Genomic DNA, 22,049 nt, shown 5'->3' with positions numbered 1-22,049 from the left:
TGACTCTCCCTCTGTTGCCTCCCGCACAGTCAAAATGTAGGTTACAGGGTCATTTAGGGACATGATGCTCTGGCCGTAAGCTGCCACTTGCTTAAGGAACTTTACAGAATGCTACATATGATGACAGCACTATATATATGAGCATTGTACAGGAAAGCATATTATTGAAAAATGGATTATAGGAAGAATAGCTATCTTGTGCTATGTATTCAAGAAATCTGCAGATAATCTCTCATCTGCTTTGTCTTTTCTAACTGGTATGCAAGAGCCATCAACACTCAGCTTGCATTTGCGTTGAAGGCAGAAGTTTCAGGGAAAGCAGATGCACAGTAGAATGCGTCGTTTAATCTAGGCTTTTGTATTGCACCAAATCCTCAGAGAATGGTACCAGTCCAGCACAAAGAAGTTGTTTGCAGTGCTGATTAGTGCTTAACCTTTTAATACCACCATGCAAGCACAGCAGGGGTCCCAGGTGGGAGAGTGGCAGCCAGCCTGTGGCAGAGTTCATTGTCACTCAAAGTCTATTATATGTTGGTAGCGGAGGAACAGGCCAGAAAAAAAACTGAAGCAAACTTTACTAATGTGGCATCGTGATTTTCTATCTAGGGGTATATATTAGGAAAGAGCATTTCTAGCATAAAGCGAGAGCTGTAGAAGAAAATGTATTGAAATGGCTGCATATGGGCTAGCTTCCACAATTAGCTTTTTCCTGCCTTATTTAGTCCATAGTGCTCACTTGTTTTCTGGAGGAGATTCTGAGATTAAATCTGATGCAGAACCCAACACCATGTTGCCCCAATGACCATATGCTGATGAATGTTTGGACTGTCCCTTCATTTCAACGGAAGACCAGCTTCCCACACATTATGTGGGGCTGGAACAGTGCTCCCCACTGAAGTGAATATCTGAAGGTCTGTGTCCAAATGGGAGTACCCTGCAGAAGATTAAACCCAGACTGGGTTTAAAAAAGAAATAGATTTTATTTACCTTTTAAAATTAGACTTTTCAACGATTAACAAAGTATGGATTCTCATGGAGGGCCTTCTTGAGGTAGAGCAAGGGTGGGGCACCTCAGGCGCAAGGCCTCTCTGTCTGCCTAGACCACACCCCTCACCAGCCTTGCTCTGTGCACCTTTACTTCTCATTAACCCCCATTGTAATCAGCTGGATCTTCTCCAACCCACCGGGCTGACACGAGACGTAGCAACACTCCATTTATTCTCTGCCTGAGGGTCTAGCTTCCTGCCAATGCCCAGGCTCCTTAGGGGCCCAGCCCTGGCACTGGTGATGCACCTGCCAGGTGATCATTATGTGCCTGCCTCAATGGAAATGGTCATACAAGAACTGTTTAGGCTGGAGAGAATACCCAAAATGGAAAGACACATAGACTGTGGATGGAGAGGAATAGAAACAAGGGGAGTAAGACAGATTAGGGAATGGGATGTCCGCAATATTATGGATATGGGCCTGCATCATCCTTTCGTCTTCCGACCAGAAACATAAACTCTGTAACCTAGCAGGTGGGGGTGGAATATGAGTTTGCGATGCAGGCAATTCCCTGAAGAAAAGAGCAAAGAGCATACTGAAAAATATAGAATGGTTTTGTCTAACTTCTGCTCCTTTTTTCTAGGAATATCATGTGAAGAGATTCATAGACCTGTATCCTTTAATAATAATAATAATAATAATAATAATAATAATAATAATAATAATAAATTTTATTTATATCCCGCCCTCCCCAGCCGAAGCCGGGCTCAGGGCGGCTAGCAACACTAAAACAGTGCAACATTATAAAAACATTATAAAAATTAATTAAAATCAAAATTGATGGCAACCATAAACTCAAGTTTTGTAAAGATTGCCAAAGGAGGGAGTCAGGCTGCGCCCTGACCAAAGGCCTGGTGGAACAGCTCTGTCTTGCAGGCCCTGTGGAAAGATGTCAAGTCCTGCAGGGCCCTTGTCTCTTGTGACAGAGCGTTCCACCAGGTTGGAGCCGCAGCCGAGAAAGCCCTGGCTCTAGTTGAGGCCAGCCTAACCTCTCTGTGGCCTGGGACCTTCAAGATGTTTTTATTTAAAGACCGTAAGTTCCTCTGTGGGGCATACCAGGAGAGGCGGTCCCGTAGGTACGAGGGTCCTAGGCCGTATAGGGCTTTGAAGGTTAAAACCAGCACCTTAAACCTGATACTGTACTCCACCGGGAGCCAGTGCAGCTGGTATAGCACCGGATGAATGTGATCTCGCAGTGAAGACCCTGTAAGGAGTCTCGCTGCGGCATTCTGCACCCGCTGGAGTTTCTGGGTCAGTCTCAAGGGCAGCCCCACATAGAGCGAGTTACAATAATCCAGTCTGGAGGTGACCGTCGCGTGGATCACAGTGGCTAGGTCAGGGCGAGAGAGGTAAGGAGCCAACTGCCTAGCTTGGCAGCCAACTGCTTAGCTTGTTATAGCTGCAATCTGCGCCTCCATGGAGAGGGAGGTATCGAAGATTACACCCAAACTCTTAACGGACGGTGCTGGCACTAATTGTACCCCCGCAAGAGATGGGAGTTGCCCCCTCAATCCCATATCGTCCCGTCCCAGCCCGTCCCTGTCTTCGAAGGATTTAACTTCAACCGGCTCCCACGTAACCATCCAGCCACAGCTTCCAAGCATCTGATCAGTGTGTCTGGGGCCGAGTCAGGATGGCCATCCATCAACAGATAGAGTTGGGTGTCACCAGCATACTGATGGCAGCCCAGCCCAAAACTCCGGACAAGCTGGGTGAGGGGGCGCATAAAGATGTTAAAAAGCATCAGGGAGAGTATCGCACCCTGGGGCACTCCACACACCATGGAGTGGTGGGATGACAATTCCCCCCCTCTGTCCTCGACAGAGACTTTAAAGACTTAAAACACATGTTCTGTACACCAGATGACATCTTGTAGTAGTAATAAAGTTAAGTGCCATGCCAAAGCCTTTGCTTGATGGGTTTCATGGCAACCAGCTGTTTTGGTTTTTTCTAGTCTAGTCTATTCCACGGGCTGCACAAGGCACCACTTCTACTATTAATGAACTGTAAAACTCATCTCTTTGCCCCAAGAGTAAAGGTTCTGGAAGCTCTTGTTGTGCAATGTGTGCTATGAGGTGGTGCTATAAGCATATGATGCCACTGAAAGTCAACAGAACACGAGCCCTTTGTATGCAAAGTGCACCCAGGGAAAGAAGGTTCTTGGTTCTCTTGCCAGAAAAATAATTGAAAGGTTTTATTTCCGGGGGGGGGGGGGGGAGGAGTAAGTTTCAAATGTAATGGAATTACTACAGTGTCTCCCATGAGGAGTTAATTCTACATGACTGTAATGAGCTTTTGACTATTATATGCAATAAAACAAAGTCTGAGTCAAAACCACAAACCACTCAATATACTGTTTGCACTAGCCTTGCGAAAGACAAGGCCTTAACTTAAACTTCAAAATAAAAAATAAAAAATGAAGAACAACTGGGGATGGTCTTATCTTTATTGTTTTCAATGAACTAGTAATTAATTGTGTAACAAAAGCTTAAGGGTCATAATGTACAACAGGATCTATGTATTCTTTTCTCAGATAAGTACTGAAGTTGTAAATCACATCAGCCTATGAGAGCACACAGCAAAGGGCACACCATGAATGTATTTGTTTAAATTTAGCTTTTATTTAGCTCATCAGCGTAATTGGAAGTGACCACCATCAGCACAACATATTAAGTGAGCTTGCCACTGTTCTGAGCTATGCAACTCAGCTTCCTTTTCTGTATTTCAGAATGTCATCATTTTTGACACTGTTAATGCCTTTTCTCTACAAATATTTGCCCAATTACCTCTATATGCCAAGACAAGACAGAGCACACTATTCTTAAAAGCTTAGTATATTGCCTTGGGGTATTTTTTTAAAAAAATAAAACAAAAAGCCTACCAGCTGCTTTGCTTTAACTTGGTACTTAAAATCTGCAAAATCCCTTTTCTCTGCTGATATTATTAGCATTTGAAATGAAGTAAATCTTTGATAAAATGTATAGTGCACACTTTTTAATATTTACAAGATTAGTCCATCTTTTCCTATACAGCAGCCTGCTTGCATGAATGACATAATTCTTTGCCTTTTTTTACAGCAGAAAGTTGCCATATACTCAGTCAGACCATTGTACCACTTAGATAAGTGTCAGCTATAGTGACCACCAGTAGCAGCTTTATAAGGTTTCAGACAGGAGTCATTATCCATCCCTTCCCATGGATTGACCTTGGGACCCTCTGTATGCAAAGCATTGCTCTTCCCCTATGAACTTTGATTACAGCAGGAGTGGGCAACATCTGACTTGCAGGCCTTCTCATTTGGTCTGTGACACAATTCTGGTCAAGCCACACCCACTTACCCTACACCTGGGATCATATATGATATCAGCTGTGGGGAGTTCTGACATTCTATGTGGCCTTTAGTCACTCTGAGTAGGAATAACTTTATCCTTTATTCTATATTGAGGTGTAGGGAAGGTAAAGTCATAGCAGGGTCAAGAAAACTTTGAAACCCCGACTTTCAGCTGGTTGCAGGGCTTCAAAGTGCTGCACAAGGCTCTCTGGAAGCACCAATGATCAGCTGGTTGTCAGTCCTTGCAGGGAGCCCTGCAATGCTTTGAACACCTGACAATTGACTGATAATTGGGACTTCAAAGCACCATGCAGCACATGGGTGAAAAGAAGTCACCTGGCACCATTGTGATGTCAGGTTATGCCCACATTTCAAACCTAGCCTATGGGGGCGAAGAGGGCTTGGCCTACTGTCCAGCTCCAGCTCCAGAACCCTAGAGCCCTCCAGAGCCCATCAACTCATCAATCAATGATGGTTAGCTCTGCTGTGAGTCAGAAGGATATGGAAGGCACTCTGGGGCAACCCTGCTGATGAGCAGAGTGGGTGTCTTTTGGTCCAGTGCTCTGTCACAAGAACTCGTGCCAGAGCTCTGAACCAAAAAATGGGACACTCTGGGATACAAACAGAAGCCAGGATGTTCTGCTTAAAACGGGACAATTGGGAGGTATGAATAACTATGGGGGTAGGACAGATTCCATGTGTCTCTCTCACAGAATCAGCACACCACTGGGAAGCAGGGTGCTAATTCTGTGGAAAGGCCTCATGCAATCGGCCCTGCTCTTGTAGTTTTAATAATCAGACACAGCCCCAGCCATGTGGGGTTGCAATAGAATCACAGAATTGTAAAGCTGGAAGGAACCCTCTTCCAACTCCCTGCAATGCAGGAATCTCAGCTAAAGCATCCATGACAGATGGCCATCCAAACTCTGCTTTAAAATCTCCAATGAAGGAGAGTCCACAACCTCCCAAGGGGGACTGTTCCATTGTCAAACATCTCTTACCATCAGAAAGTTCTTCCTGATGTTTAATTGGAATCTCCTTTCTTGTAACCATTGGTTCGAGTTCTACCCTCCAGAGCAGGAGAAAACAAGCTTCTTACCTCTTCCATGTGACAGTCCTTGAGATATTTGAAGATGGCTATCGTATCTCCTCTCAGTCTCCTCTTTTCCAGGCTAAACACACCTAGCTTCATTCACCATTCCTCATAAAGCTTGGTTTCCAGACCCTTGATCATCTCGATTTCCCTCCTCTGAAACTTTCCAAGTTGTCAACATCCCCATAAAGAGAGAAGTGACTCCTAGGCACTAGTAGAAAAACTTCCAGCTCTATCAACTTAAAGATCATTTGGTTGTTGTTGTTGTTTTGCTTTTGTTGTTTTTAAGGGATGGCATCCAATTTCGTTGCACTTGTGCAATGTTGCACTTGTGTAATGACAATAAAGAATCTATCTATCTATCTATCTATCTATCATTTAGCTGCTTAGCCAAGATTCAACTAATTTTCCTATTATTATTATTATTAGGATGAAATCTATCACTCCATTATTTGAAATTAGTGCAAGTAGATACCACTCCGGCGGGAAGGTAAACGGTGTTTCCGTGTGCTACTCTGGTTCGCCAGAGGCGGCTTAGTCATGCTGGCCACATGACCCGGAAGCTGTACGCCGGCTCCCTCGGCCAGTAAAGTGAGATGAGCACCGCACCCCCAGAGTCGGTCATGACTGGACCTAATGGTCAGGGGTCCCTTTACCTTTACCTTTATGAAGTGATATACAACAGAGTGTTCTGTGAAACTTTAATGTATATGTCTGTGAGAGCATTATGTCATTTAGAATCTCAGGATGTTCATTCAAATCAGACCCCTTACTCTACAATGCCTGGATGATTAGCTAGCAATGCCAGTCTGTAAGTTGAGTCTTTGGACAAGAGGAAGACATATAGCCAGCGGAAAAATACAGAGGTGGTTTTTATCATTTCTGAACAACTAAAAATAATGGGCTTTTACCCAAACAGATGGGCAGCTGCAAGGAAAATTTGTCCATCAGAGAATTCTATTCTTGGAAAGATATTGCCCGCTTTTTATTTCTTGCAGTATAAACCATATTGATTTTTTGCTGTCTTAATGCTCAAAGTATTGCACAATATCTAGGATACAGTACGTTGACCTAAATGGCTTTTTTTTCTTTTTACATCGCCACAAACTAGGGTGGAAAGAAAAGATGGGAAAAGCTCATCAGTTTTTCATGTATTTGCAAGTTTAAAGTTTTATAGCAAATGTGCAACATTGTGCAGAGAGAAATTGTAAATGGATAATGAAGAAACCTCTTACTAGAGCCCAAAATATCCTTCAGGCTGACATGTTACTTTGCTCGTGAAAATATAGGTAGGTTCCATGTGGATCCCAGCAGCTGCCAAAAGTGGCCAGTGAAATATCTGAAAGTCTTAACAAATAGATGATTATAAAACGTACTTTCCTGCACTTTCCTGTCATAGAACCTCTGCTTGATTGAAGAATGTGCAGCAGAGTCAATACAAAGGAAAAGTGACTTGCCAGCATGCCTCATGCTTGCTTCAGTTACACTGTCTTTTATCAGAGCTTCTGAGTGGAACTGATACCAATGGGACTTGAATTCAGCAGGAAACTCTCATTTTGCTTGGAAACTCTCATTGGGGCCTCCTGAATGGAACCAATCCCAGCTTGCAAGGAACTGGAGGTTCTCTATACCTGCTCTAAGATAATCAACTTACCAGCAAGGTGTTCCTCTTTTCCCATCTTGGGCTTCAGCTCCCTCTTTGCATCATTTATTCTGTTATCACTAGGTTGGACACGGTTTTCCTTTCGGGTGAAGACAGAGGCAAAGTAGGTGTTGAGCAGTTCTGCCTTCTGTCACCAATAGCAGTTCTTCATCATCTCCATGCAGAGGACCTACTATTTGCTTGTTCTTCCTCTTACTTCAAACATAGCTGAAGAAAGCTTTATTATTTTTAACCTCTCTCCTGTAGGACCAACAAGAAAGAAACACTAGTCCCAAATCTTAGCTTAAAATGATGGAACTGTAAATTTGATGTCTGTAGTTGTGATCAGATTGTTTTTGAGCAAATTCTCCCTGCCCTTCAATTTCATTTAGGATGTCAGTCTCCGCAGGTGCTAAAATTAACATTTGATTATGGCATGCCATCTTTAATATTTCAATAATTAATGTAAGTTGTAACCGGAATGAAAAAAATATAGGAATGTACTAATTGTTTAAAGGCAATTAATTAACTGGCTCCTCTTTCCTGCAATTACAGTTAAGATGGCTGAAGGATATTCTTATAGTTCAACAAGATGAGGAAGCTTTGAAATATGAGAGCACAGGATGAAACTTAAACTACTTGCTGACATATGACCAAAGGGTTTCTTCAAAAGACTGACAGATGAATATTCCCCTTTGTGTATACCTGTTTTTATTTCTTTGGAAAGTGTCTGATTTCATGAGAAGCCAGACTCCTTGAATTCACTAGAGCAGAATTATAGTAATGTTAGAGATCAGCTATAGAAGTCATGTTTCACAGCTGTCTTTGTCCAGAAGTTGATGTGTATCCTGTCAGAGAAGATAACAACACAACAAATAAGACACTTTGGGTGGTATTCAACCAAGTTTTACTTAGTTTATGAATTTCAGTGGGTCTGCTCTGTGTAAAACTTAGTTGAATATCATCATTTGATTCACAGTAGTTTTCATAACATTTCCCCCCTGCAGACTAGTCATTGGGTCCACTGCACATACAGGTCTCCATTGTACTGTTCATTGAGCTCTGAGTGGTCACTACAATGCTGGGGGATGCTCAGTGCATATGAGAACCCTTTCTTTCCTCACAATAGAAGTGAATTAGGAACGTCCAACTTGCACAAAGCCCACTGTACATATTAGAGGCTTAAAGCAGTATGGCTCTAGTCCTGAACTGTGTGATGAGTCTAGAATAGGGTAGAACCTGATTTCTAGACTTTGTTTGGTGGTATGCATAACCACTAAGGTGCAATCAAATGTATGCTTACACAAAAGTAAATTCTATGTTTATTTTTTTTTAATATTTATTTGTTTTTCCAAATACAAAAAAAGACATACACCAAAAACAGTACACCAAATAAAAACAAAAAATCCAGTTTTCAGACTCATTTTTACAGAACCTTCTTTCTTAAACCTCCTCATGCCTCCCTTTTTTGTGTTCCTCTTTGTCCAATCAGATACAGCAAATCCTTACCCTTCTTCAAAACTCATTTCTAATTATTATAATCACTTCTATTATGTCTCCAATCTTTCCTCCTTATAATTGAACACCTTTAACATATTATTTACTTTGACATAATATAACCTTATTTTTTCACCCTTTTTCTATTACATTTTTTGCATATTTTTTAACACTGTACCACTGATGCCATATTATTTCATATCCAACATCATTTTAGCACAGTTACAGATAGGTAGCCGTGTTGGTCTGCCATAGTCAAAACAAAATAAAAAAATTCCTTCCAGTAGCACCTTAAAGACCAACTAAGGTAGTTCTTGGTATGAGCTTTCGTGTGCATGCACACTTCTTCAGATACTTGCACACTTCTTCAGGTATCTGAAGCTGCACACGAAAGCTCATACCAAGAACTAACTTAGTTGGTCTTTAAGGTGCTACTGGAAGAAATTTTTTTATTTTGTTTTGACTATGGCAGACCAACACGGCTACCTATCTGTAACTGGAACTATGGAAGGCATCACATTGAGCCGCATGAAATGGAAGTCCATCAACCTCAGGTATCTGAAGAAGTGTGCATGCACACGAAAGCTCATACCAAGAACCAACTTAGTTGGTCTTTAAGGTGCTACTGGAAGGAATCATTTTAGCATTCATACACTTTACAATGTTTCTGCAGATAATTCTTGAACTTCTTCCAGTCCTCTTCCACCGCTTCTTCTCCCAGGTCTCGGATTCTGCCAGTCATTTCTGCCAATTCCATATAGTCTATTACTTGCATCTGCCATTCTTCCAAGGTGGGCAAATCTTGTGTCTTCCAGTACTTTGCAATGAGTCCACCGAGATTTAAAAGTAAATTCTATGTTTAAGGCAGCTTACTCCCTGGCAAGTGTTTTAGGATTAGAGCCTTCAATTGCAAAACTACTTGAGAAATGTTTATTTTCATATGTTCCACTATGTAAGCACTAGTTCATACATGCATGTTTTTCATTTGATGCACACATAGGAAAACAGCGTTGGATCCAGGTTTAGGCACACATGGAGTTATACCTCTGAAATCAATGGGATTTAGTCATGACTAGCTTAAGTCCATTAATTTCAGTGAGTCTGTTCAAAGCATGACTACGTCTAGATACAATCACAGACTTTGTGCATCATCACAGATCACATCAAGCACTGTGATTCTCAGCGGAGTTAGTCCACACATTCAAACTGCTGGGCTTTAAATGCAGAGAAACCAATTGAGAGACAAGACTGTAAACTAGCTTTTAACCCATCACTGTTTGGTACAGGCATAGAAAAGGAGGCACAATGTAAGGTTATGTTCCTTGACGGGCTGCATGGGAAAACCCTACCTTGCTTCATGAACTTAATGGTCACTTTTAACACACTGCACACGACTGATCTGCAGTGTAACAGTGCATGCTTTCACTCTATCCCCGTGGATTGTTACAATGTAATCCTTGTAGATTAAAAAAAAAATAATCAAATCAAACCATTCTACTCTGAATGGATTAATGAAACATCTGAAATTAAATCCCTCTTAACCACTGATTGAAATGAATAGCTTGAGCTAGAGAATGGGAAACATCTACTTTGTCATTACTCTTTTAAATTAGCAATAAAGGAAATTAACAGAAGGCAGTCATAAAGCATTTCCCTAAGGAACAAACCAGCTTTCCCTAAGGAACAAACCAACATGAACCCAAGAAACAAAGATCCAAGAGGGAATAGGAATGTGAGTGACTTCCAAGTCCCAAGCCTTTGCATCTTTGCTTCTTGGGGTAGCTCCACATGCAACATTTCCCCTTTGGCTAACAAATATGCACATTGCCACAATACAGGTGTGTAATTAGTGTAGATGGGGTAGGGGGTGGGGGTTTCTGGGAAAGGGAAATGTCATATGGGAAGCTGCCCATAATACGCTGAAAATTGCTTCCTTCCACAAGACATTTTATCGAACACTTATTTCATCACTAATTTCCCCCTTTGAGTTTTTAATTTGCAAATGATGTTTTCATAAGCATTTCCATTTTCTCAAGCAGGTGAAATAAAACCAGTTCATATTACCAATAATTTGCTAAATATTATTGTTGCCGGTCTGACTCAATTTCACTTTGCCATTTATGCGGTTGTGCGCATTTTGAACAGCTAAGCTACCAATAACCTTTGAAAGGCCACTAGAGATGAATGTTCTCTGTGAGAAATTCTCTTTCGCTTCTTATTGCTTGTCTTTAAAACTTTATTAAGATTCTTTGTGAAAGAGGAAATTAATTATTCTGTATTAACATTTTATCTCAAACATCACCTAAACAATGTCTTCTTTTCTAAGGGAAGTACTTTCCATAAACTCAAAGGCTGCATTCCTCCCTGTCCTCACCATGTTGTTGCTTCGGCAGATGAGGATGGTGTCAGTGGAAACTGGTGCCTATTGGTATCAGATTGACAGATGACAGGTAAAAACAAGTAATTCTAGTTGTCTATTCCACCCCCCCCCAAGATTCTGTCATCTCAAGTTGATTGAGGGGGACTGATGTGACATCCTGAAATGATGCATGTGACTTGCAAGGAACCAGCCCCCCCCCCAATTGCCTTGGCCCCTGGGAACTGGTGTGTATGTTCCCCTCCCCATCTTCCTCTCTGTTGATGTCTACAACAGCAACACTGAGACTGGGGAGGAAGAAACTGAAAAGCATCTTAGCCCTCTGGATTTGTTATTAAGAAGGCAGGAAAGTGGGGCTTGCTGAGAACAAAGTTTGGTGGGGCACTGTCCATTCACCTTAATGGACCAGCCTGCACTGGATGGTGCATATTCATCTCTGTGCCACTTTCTGCCAGAGGAAAGGAGTAATAATAATTTATTTATACCCTGCCCATCTGACTGGACTTCCCAGAAGCACTGCAGCAGAGGCTACAACCATGCCCTGGGCAGATAGTTTTGCTGCTGATAGGAAGCAGCACAAAGCCCCACAATGCACAAAGCTTTATTTCCCTTTAAGACAGGAGACAGGTGAAGGGCCTTTCCTAGCTCTCACAAGTGATCCCCACGCAGGTTACTCTTTCCTTTCAGGACTGCAAAGGGATTTGTGTACTGGCAGAAGAGCGAAGTGGTTCCTTATCTATTTGTGGGGTTTCTTTTAGCTTTCTTATGAAAGACTCTAAAGATTGTGGTTTTTAAGAAAGCATTTACTCAGAAAGCTTTATCTTTTTTTAAACAAAGATGCTTAGGGTGAGCTGAGGGGAGTTTGCCCATCTGTACTGACTGCATGGCATCTGACAAGGTGGCTCTCTAGATTGCTTTCATGGGGCCCTGGCGTCACTTGTTTGGTACTTGATAGACCTGGACCTCCAAAGGTCAGATTTGATAAAGAAAAGCTGCAAATAGAATGAAGGTCTTGCCTAAAATCTGACCATGGTATTGTCGTCGATTCAGATGATATGAATCTGTTATGTGGACATAACAAAATGGTGCCTCATTAACTCACCAAGAAAAGATAAGATGTGTTTGCATTCTTCCTTAATAGAGTATTTGAAAGATTTAGTTTTGTTTTGGGGTGTTGTCGCTGTTTCTGCAGAGGGAGTATAACTGAAGAAAGCAACACTTTTAATCATCATAGCTAGCAGCAAACATGCCTGGTATTTATCTGCAAAAAGTGATTCATCAAGTGTGAACAGCACTGGGAGTTTTATAATGACAGCGATGGTGAATGTTTACATTCTACCTCTTTAGAGTTTGCAGTTTCTAAATCCCTAAGTGCTTGATGGAAACAGTGATATGTGGCATGGTTAGTACAGCAATCTTCTAGAAATAGAATGTGGCAATCAATGCATAACGGTACGAAATTATATTTAGCAGGCTCTTTTAGTAAACAAGCAATGAGGGTTTGGCGTCATGGCTACATTTGGCGGGCGGCGGTGGGGAGAGGTAAGATGAGGCATGTCCATTTACATTTAAGGCTGTGCCAAAGTGATCATAGCATTTTGGTTTATTTTCATGAAGCTTCTGTCCAGAGATGTAGGGAGGAAACACCATAATTGCCCTTCATGCAGAAGTTCAGGATCTTTACAACTCAGGCACTGGAGCGGGCATTAGAGGATAAAAACTATTACAGCAAAAAGCAAGTAACGAACTCCTAAAGTGAAGTCCAAAATCTCTGGATCATTTTTGCCTATTCACAAATGTCATACCACTGCAGCATTGTTGAACTTTAAGAAGGTAACAGCTAATGTTTATGTGCTCACTCACCCACCTCTGCTGTTGCCAGGGCATTTCAAAATTCAGTATGGAATTCAAACAGTTTTGAGAACTGCTAGGAACTTTTTGGTAAGCTTTGGGAGGTAGCAGGTGGGGGAGCTGGGAATGAGTTTGTTCCTTTGTTGCAATATATATTCACCACCATCAATTTACATGCTACCTTTCCACAATAAACCATGTTCCAAGAGGTCTCACAATGTCATAACATTTCACAGAATTCTTTCACAGTTACAAGATATAATGGAATTTAAGTAGTCACATAAACAATGAACTAATGAAAATATCTCACACTAACAAAGATACAGTGAAATTAAACAATCCACTGAATATTCATAATACAGTCGACACTAACAAATCCACTGAATATTCATAACAAGGTCTGACAACAACATTACCCAGATTAACAGCAAAAATATTACATTTCCTGAAGTAAATCTTGTCCCAGGAAAAACCCCAATCAATAGCCCACCCCGATGGTCTCTAGATATCCTGGACAGCAGAAGTAGCCTTTGTAGCTGGAGACAGTCAAGGTCTTCGCAGGTCAGGTGGAAGGGAGAAGACAAGCAAGGAGCGAGGTCTTGCAAGACTAGCAGAATTGCAATGCAGGTATTATTATTTTTAGACCACATTAAGGTTTTGGAAAGGTGGAATAGATATGCCTTTAAAAAAACCAATAGCACAATCATTGGCATGTTTACTTGGAAGGAGTTTTGCTTACTCTCTGCTCTTCTAGTAAGTGTGTTTTAAGACTGAAGCCCAAGGCCCTGAGTTTTGAACTTCTGAGTTGCAATGTACAGGACTGTGCTGTGTGATTGTTCTGTGCATTGTAACATGACCCAAAGAAGCAACCCAGAGAAATGACAGCAATGAAGAGTACTTCATTGAAAGTTCCTGGCAATTTTGTAAACAACGAGCCTCTTACAATGAAATCTTGATGCTTTTTCTTTTTTAGCTCTGGAGTACTTTCAAGATGCACTGCAAGTGCTTGAATGGAATATTAAGCTTCTTTTTCTTTTCTTTTCTCTTTTCTTTTCAGTTTTGTGCATTGTGTTGTTAGGCACATACACTGAAGTAGACAAAATGATAGGAAACAACAATGGCACAACGTTACATTTCTTTTTTGTTTTCTATTCTCTCCTTCAGCTTCAGGGGTTAGAGAGGTAAAGAGCAGGATGCTTTCTCAAAACATTCTGTTCTCATACTTTTTTGTTGGGAAAAATAGGTAGAGGAAAACAAAGATAGTAGAGATTGCCAAGGGAAAAAAATGAGGCCAAGGAAATCTTATGAATCATCCATGGATTTTCTTGTTCCTAAACAAAACCCCAAAGGTAAGTCCCCCCCTCCCCTTTGTATAATGTTGTTGTGTAAAGTCCATTTCTCATTGCAGTAAGTGCTAAAAGTGTTACAGGATCTGATAGCCATGGTATGTGGGAACATGTACTTCTAGGCATGCCAAATCATTTTTTTAAAATGGAATGTTACATTTTGTGAGAAAGTACATGGACATGAAAAAGAGTAGAAAGTAAGTTTGTGTGTGTGTGTGTGTGTGTGTGTGTGTGTGTGTGAAAGAGAGAGAGAGAGAGAGCACACGCCAGCCTTTGTGTTTTTATTTTAAATAACTTACTGGTTTGGGGGAGTACATGAAGAGAGCAGCAGCAGCAGCAGCCCTCACTGCCTCTCAGGACTCATTATATTTTCACTTTGTTTACTCCTAAGTGTCAGTCTGACCCAAGCAATACCAGAATATTAAACTGCAGAAGAAAACAAAGCAGAAATATTATATAAGGTAAGAAGAAATCAGATTATGGGAGCATAATTCAGATCACTCTTTGTATATCCAACTTTCCTTTCTAATTAAGCCTTGCAAGTTTGATTATGACTTTTAAGATTGTTTCCCTGGGAGGTTGCAAAGAGGGAATCATGGGAGAAGAAAAGGATAGAGTGTTCTGTGAAAGTGAAGGAAGATGAGGAAGTAATATGGGAAAGAAAGAAAAGAGGAAGACCTTGCTGCTGCCACGACACCCCCTGACCCAGGGATTATGAGAAAGAAGCTGCCATTTTGAAAGAACTGATGCAGATTTGAAATGATTGAGCCCTGTTTCTAATGGATAAAGATGGGTGTGTGTGTAGGAGGCAGGCAGATGGTGTTCTATGGGTCATTGGTTCATGACAGAGCAATATTTTAGAGCATGGCATCTATCAGGCACTCCTTAGGTCTCGTTAATTTGCCCACAGGAGTGCTGGGACCATGACCCAGTTGGGATCCTCTGAAGATATAAAATGAACTAAATGGAAATAAGGGATCCCAAGGGTTATCCAGTCCATCCCCCTGCAAAAGAACCAAATTGAACCAAATTGTGGGTGCCTTCAGAACATCTTGTATGTATAAAATGGCTATTTGATGTGCATGGTAATCTCTGGCTTGCCTCATTTGCTTGGGCTGTTTGTAATCAGGTGCAGATGATCGTTTCCTTTTTAGTCTGGATTATGTTCCTATTAATCCCATATTTTCATTGGTGAAATGTTGGAGAGTGCTGCGGGTATCCAACTTGATTAATAACAATTCCTCTTTTATATATATTTTTGTCACCATGCAGAAGCCACCAAGGATGGTGTTGAAAGTAACCACTACATGTAATTTGAGAATGAATCTTGGAATTGTGCTAGGACATCAAATAATATTTCCATCGTTTAGAGTGGCAGCAGTGGGGAAGATAGCAAAATCACCCCCATCATCAAAGGGCTCACAGACAAGACACTTACAAAGGGAGCAGAAGTGTGCAATGTGTACTAATGGAAGGACTTCCTCACCATTGAAACACATTGAGCTATTCTTGCATTGCTGACACAACATGGAGAGCAGCTGTTTTTGAGCTCTCATATAGAATATTCAGCAGATAGTTCCCCCTAGAAAAAGGTCATACACATTACATTGCTACTCACTTGCTCATTATAAACTGAGTTGTGCATCACTAGAGATCATTTATTTCTCACATTTGTGTTCCTTGCTTCCTTGAATGAGCTCAGGGTCAACCATATGGAGGGTATTTTGCTTTGTTTGCTTTAGTTAAAATTATTTAGATCTCATATGGAGCAAAATTTGCCAAAGCCATTCTCAGCAACACAGTGATTTAGGGGAAGTACACCGGAACTACTGAATCCTGGAATATATACAGTGGTACCTCGGGTTAATAACTTAACTTGTTCCGGAGGTCCGTTCTTAACCTGAAACTGTTCTTAACCTGAGATACCACTGTAGCTAATGGGGCTTACCGCCACCGCTGCACCGCTGCTGCGCAATTTCTGTTCTCAACCTGAAGCAAAGTTCTTAACCCGAGGTACTATTTCTGGGTTAGCAGAGTCTGTAACCTGAAGCGTCTGTAACCTGAAGCATCTGTAACCCGAGGTACCACTGTATTGAATTGGGACAACAAATCAGTTAGGAAATAAACTTCCAAATTTCCACACATTAAGATAGAAAAAAGGGGTAAATGGAAGAGAAATACTGTATTTTAAAAGAATTCTAAAGCCCCAAACAAAGCATTATTGTGAGAGGCTATATTCTAGTATAGCTAAGGCAGCCCCTCCCTTTTAAAGTATTTGTTTTCATTTATTTCATAAAATTTATATACTGCTTGATAGAGCAACAAGTGGAGGTGGGTGAATGCTGAGATAAATACATTTTGTTAAAAATAAATCAAAATGTGAATGAAACTGGGATTGGTTGGGAAAGGATAGAAAACAAAGAGAAGTTGAACAAATGCCACCCAATTCCACTAAACACTTGCTAGGAGACAGACTTCACTTCTGCAAACACCACAATTTGAAAATGTTGGGTGGAGTGAGATCATTCAATGCCTCCTTTAGCTCCTCTCCTCTCCACACTCTGGTTTTCATCTTATACAGTGTTGTAGTTAATTATCACAACATTTTGGAGACAGTCTCTCTGGCTTTCTGAGAGACTGTTTGGAGCTGCAAATCACTACAGATCAATTGGGGACAACCCGATCCACTCTGTAGCAATTTGCAGCTGTTTCAACACAATCAAGACGAGGCACAAATCAGCCTAATTCTGTTCAGCCCAAATGCATGTACTGTTGATCTCTGGGCAATCTGGAATTCTCCATAACTGGAGGTCAGGCTTACACAGAAGAATGGTGCACATAAGGTTCTCAACACCAGACACCCGCATGCAAAACATGGATATCTGGAACAGAGCCAGAAAAGCTACACAATATATGGGACTGTTAGGGGCTGGGTAGAGGAGGAGGAGTGGTGGAAACCACCTCCCCATCCTAACCCTTCCAGGCAGAGGAAGACAAAGACAGTAAAGATTTACAACAGTGGTTTGCGGGAGGTCACAGCTCAGAGGCAAATAAGGGGGGAATGTTGGGAAATAATGGGAGAGGAGGAGCAGGCAGAGCTGGAGTAGCAACTGGCTGACACGTTGTCACTAGAAGGCATTCCAAACCCATCATCTCCCATCATCTCCAGCACCTTCAGTGCCCAGAGTCCCGTTTCACTTGATTTAAACATGAAGGGGAGTTCTTAAAACTCTGATTCTCTGGGTTTAAAAGTTGTTGAAATGTCCATATAAATTTAGTGTGGTGTGGTGGTTAAGAGTGGTAGACTTGTAATCTGGGGAACCGGGTTCACGTCTCCACTCCACATGCAGCTGCTGGGTGACCTTGGGCTAGTCACACTTCTTTGAAGTCTCTCAGCCCCACTCACTTCACAGAGGGTTTGTTGTGGGGGAGGAAGGGAAAGGAGAATGTTAGCCGCTTTGAGACTCCTTAAAGGGAGTGAAAGGTGGGATATCAAATCCAAACTCTCTTTTTCTTCTTATATCTTATTTAAGTGTTTTTAGTGTGGACTTTCCTTTTTTAAAAAACACCCTCTAGCAATAACTCTTACTGCAGGAACAAGAGCAGAAATGTTCCCACCTGACCACAAAGGATCAGTCCTGCTCAGCCATTTATGGTATTTTATAGTTGTACTATAATTTATAAATCCACATGGGTTCTGCTCATTGGACTCAAGCCATTAAAATAGAGCACTTGAGATCCCCTAAAGGGACACATTATATGAACCTAAGAGAAGTTAGCAGCAGAGGTAAATGGTAAAACATGCAAGAGAAATCTAGTTAAGAGCCTAAAATGTAGCAAACACTCATCAGCCTGACAGGCCCTCTAGCTATATAAAAGAAAAACGCAAGGTTTTGCAATAGATACTATTAAAATGCTGAAAGAAAGCCAGATCTGCCACAGCTTAGCCCCATGTAGAGCTGAGAAAAATGCCTACGGGCAAAGTTACTGGAAAGGAGGAAGGTAGGTCATTTGATAAGGTCAGGCCAAGTACAAGAAGCCTTAAAGCCACAGGTGTGTCTAAATGAAAATTAAATGGATTATCTTTGTTTACAATGAAGCCAAGGCAATTCACAAGTTGGGACACCTATTGGAATGAATGGAACAATGTGGTTCTGCACAAATGAATTTGATGAGAATTTCATTTCCCGAATTTCCAGATAAACTTCCAAGTTAAGTGTATAAATAATTCCAGAACTATAGTCAGAGCATGGAATTAATTAGCAAGCGCTTCTGCCCTTGTTGTATTGGATGATATAATTGACTCACATCGATGTACCTCCACTCAAAACTATGTATAGGTCTCTTGTGTTAGCCCTAAAGTGGTAAATTTGGTTTCTCATTCTCCAGGGTTGATCTGACAATCTACCACCACATTCCATCTTATCTGAAATTTGGTGGCATCTCCATACACAAACTGATCACTTGCTTTTCTCAGAATCGGATCTACTGTTGAAAGGGAAGCGGGGAGGACTAGTATTCCTTACATAATATCCCATGCATAATTCCAGGAGCTCGTTTTTTAAAGTAATATATTTTTAACAATAAATTGAAATTTTGACTTGTGTTTTTTTGATTTAATATTAAATGTCTTGAGAAAGCAGTGGAACTCGGTGACAAAGCATCTATCTTGCATGCAGTGGTCCCAAATTCAATCCCTGATGTGTTTCCAAGTAGGATTGGGAGAAACTCTTGCTTGATACTACCAGCCAGAGTGGGCAATACTGAACTAGATGGACAAGTGGAGTCAGGAAAAGGCAGCTTCCAATTCTCCTTTTTTCTCCAGAAGAAACATTCAATAACTGCTTGATTTGAGAGGAATGCATACATCTCTGTAGGAACACATCCTTGAATATGGTGCTGATTTGAATTCTCTCAATCTTTCCTTTCTCCATCCTTATATTCCACCTTTCTATGAAATGAAATGTTCACACTGGCTCACAGCAGAAGTAAAAACACACAATCACAAAACAATTGGTGTCAGTAAATCACAGAAATGTTGTTAAGAATTACTTAAAGATAGCAGCAGCATAAAAAACATACCATGAAGGAAACTCTATGAAGTCTTGATAGAATAAAATACAGTGGAAGAGCATAGGAGTTGGCAACTTGTGGTTGCCCTTATGCTGATGGAGTACAGCTCCCCTTGGCCATACTGGCATTTTATAACTCAGTATGGCAATTTGGAATCCCAAGTTGCTTGTTTCCCTCTTCCTTTCTCCTTTTCCTCCAATTTTAATGTTTACTGCATTGTGAGCCTATGCATCGTGGGCACAGCATCTTGAAAAATTATCTATGTTTATCCATTAATTAATTCAAAGTCCTGGTACTTTCTTTCCCCATTGTTGGTAAAGCAACTTGGGGGCAAAGGAATGATTTTGAACCCCAAAGTGGCCAGTGGGAGAAAGAGCCAACTTGACAGCCTCTTCTTCCTTTTGCCTGCATGTCCATTGAAAATTTTTTAATACGTTCCTGTGAAATACACAGAAGTCTGATGAGGAGCCCCCATGCCCAGGCTCATTGGGGCAGGGCATGTCTATGGGCCTGTGCCCCACTCATGGATGAAACTGAAGGATCTCCTGGGGTCATGTAATTTTAGCCTATGTGCAGTGTAACTTACTTCCTGGTAAATTTGCTTAGTACTGCTAATGCACATAATCAAACACACATACAAAATGCTCTTGAAATCTATACAGTACAAGAAAACATGATACTACAACACAATCCTGTACATATCTGTGCAAAAGGAAGCCATGTTGAATTCGATACAGTTTATTACCCATTAAGCTGATATAGGGTTTCACCATTAGACTCTGTGCCTCTCGCTTTGCCACCACAATGTACTTAATTAAACCTTCTGGCCTTGTTTAGATTCTTTATGGCAAACTGTGTGCTCAACAGCTCTTAACTCTTTTGATAATAATTTGCTTTACTTTACAAATAATTTGCCTTACTTTGCAAAAGTACGCTTTGCAAAATGCTATGGTAATCACTGTCGAATCCTGACCTTGCTCATCTGCAAAATTGCATAATTAAAAGGAGTGAAATTATATGTGCAGCTGAAAAGCTTGTGCATTCATGAAGGATCAAATAAATGACTCTTCAAAGGTGTACAAATTTCCTTCACATCATGCCACCTTGAGTGTTGTAAAAAATAAAGTGGAAAGGTGGGTTAAAGATTCCCAAACGAATGGATTCAAGTTAAAAGAAAGGATTATCCGACTGAACATCAGGAAAAACTTTCTGATAGTAAGAGCTGTTCAGCAGTAGAACAGGCTCCCACGAGAAGTGGTGGACTCTCCTTCCTGGGCGGTTTTTAAGCAGAGGTTGGATGGTCATCTGTTATGGATGCTTTAGCTGAGATTCCTGCATTGCAGGGGGTTGGACTAGATGACTCTCAGAGTCTTCCAACACTACAATTCTATGATTCTATGATATCTTAATCATACTATCATTGTACCAGAGGAGATGATTTCTCATACTATTATTACTATTGTAAAAGGTTTATAAGTGGTAGAAAGAACATGCACTTCTAAACAGTGGGGCCATGAAATGAAATAAGTAATGAGATTTCTGGGACATATGCATTCAATGTCAAAAGAAACGGACAATACAGTCATACCTCGTGTTGCGTTTGCTTATGATACGTTTTTTCAGGTTGTGTCCCGTGGCAACCCGGAAGTACCAGAAAGGGTTAATTCCAAGTTTCACCACTCGCGCATGCACAGACACGCAAAATGACATCATGCGCATGCGCAGAAGCGGTGATTATATAACATATATAAATGTTACAATAAAGTACAAAGACTGTACAATAGAAATGGATCTTGTTGTTGTTGTCCATTAGATCACTTTGCAGTAGTATAGAGGTATTTGGTACCCTGCCTTCATATGCACCACTCCCAAAACAGAGCTTCCATCCTCCCTTATTGCTCATGTGTGTGATAAAGGAGAAGGATGAAGGACGTTCTGTCTGGGACAGTAGACTGTTGCTCCTTGGCAGCCCCTATGTGCAACAGATGAACCAGTTGTTCTGTTGAAGAAAGACATAGGCATACTTCTGTCTCAGAAAATGTATCTTAACAAAGGCATGGGTGTACTCTGATGTGCAGGGAAAGAAAAGATTGGTACTGACTTCTATTTAATTTAGTTTAATTGGGGAAAATTTGCTGCATTTTCCAAATAAACATTTTAAATTGTTGTTCTTAAAGTACAATCTGCACACAATAACAATTCCACCAAAGCATTTAAACACCCTTAATTAAAATGTACAATAAAACAAGCCAGTTAAAAAGGACAATTAAAAACAGTTAAACAGTTTTAGTCTTCTAAATGCCATAAGAATATTTTTTCCTTGTTTTCCCCCCCTTGCCTGAGTTTTAGATGATTTATTGTGATGGAGAGCAAGCATTGTTATTCACTCTTCCGGTGCAGCTCTTCCATTGGTCTTAATCCTGCTTTGCAGTCATGCTGATGCTGCTAGTTCCTTTCCATAGTTTACACAGTGGGCTTCTGCATTGGCAATAGAGTTCCTGCTGAAACTGTACTAGAGAAGAAATGAAGATCAGTACAGCTCCGAGGGGGAAATAAAATAATCTCAGCAGGGATGACTGTCTTCAAAGCACAGAACTCTCTCCTGGAGCTTGAGATTTTGAGTCTGGAGTAATTGGCAGGCATCTTCAATGTAACAATAGATAGATAGATAGATAGATAGATAGATAGATAGATAGATAGATGACAGATAGATAAATACACAGATAGATGATAGATAGATAGATATAGATATAGATATAGATATAGATATAGATATAGATATAGATATAGAT

The 22,049-nt window shown here is 40.9% G+C and overlaps 1 long non-coding RNA gene across 1 annotated transcript; it reads left to right on the top strand.

Moving 5' to 3' along the window:
- Positions 1–10,935: 10,935 nt before the first annotated feature.
- On the top strand, positions 10,936–18,733 carry LOC309349497. The gene is made up of 4 exons (XR_014159973.1): positions 10,936–11,060; positions 12,605–12,726; positions 14,576–14,645; positions 18,574–18,733. It is a non-coding gene; the product is annotated as an uncharacterized lncRNA (long non-coding RNA).
- The last annotated feature ends 3,316 nt before the right edge of the window (positions 18,734–22,049 follow it).

Source organism: Podarcis erhardii (assembly GCF_964252035.2).
Source record: "Podarcis erhardii genome assembly, chromosome: 9".
In the NCBI taxonomy this organism is placed as follows: Eukaryota; Metazoa; Chordata; class Lepidosauria; order Squamata; family Lacertidae; genus Podarcis; species Podarcis erhardii.
The sequence above is the reverse complement of the archived record's forward strand: the minus strand, read 5'-3'. Positions and strand labels throughout refer to the sequence as shown.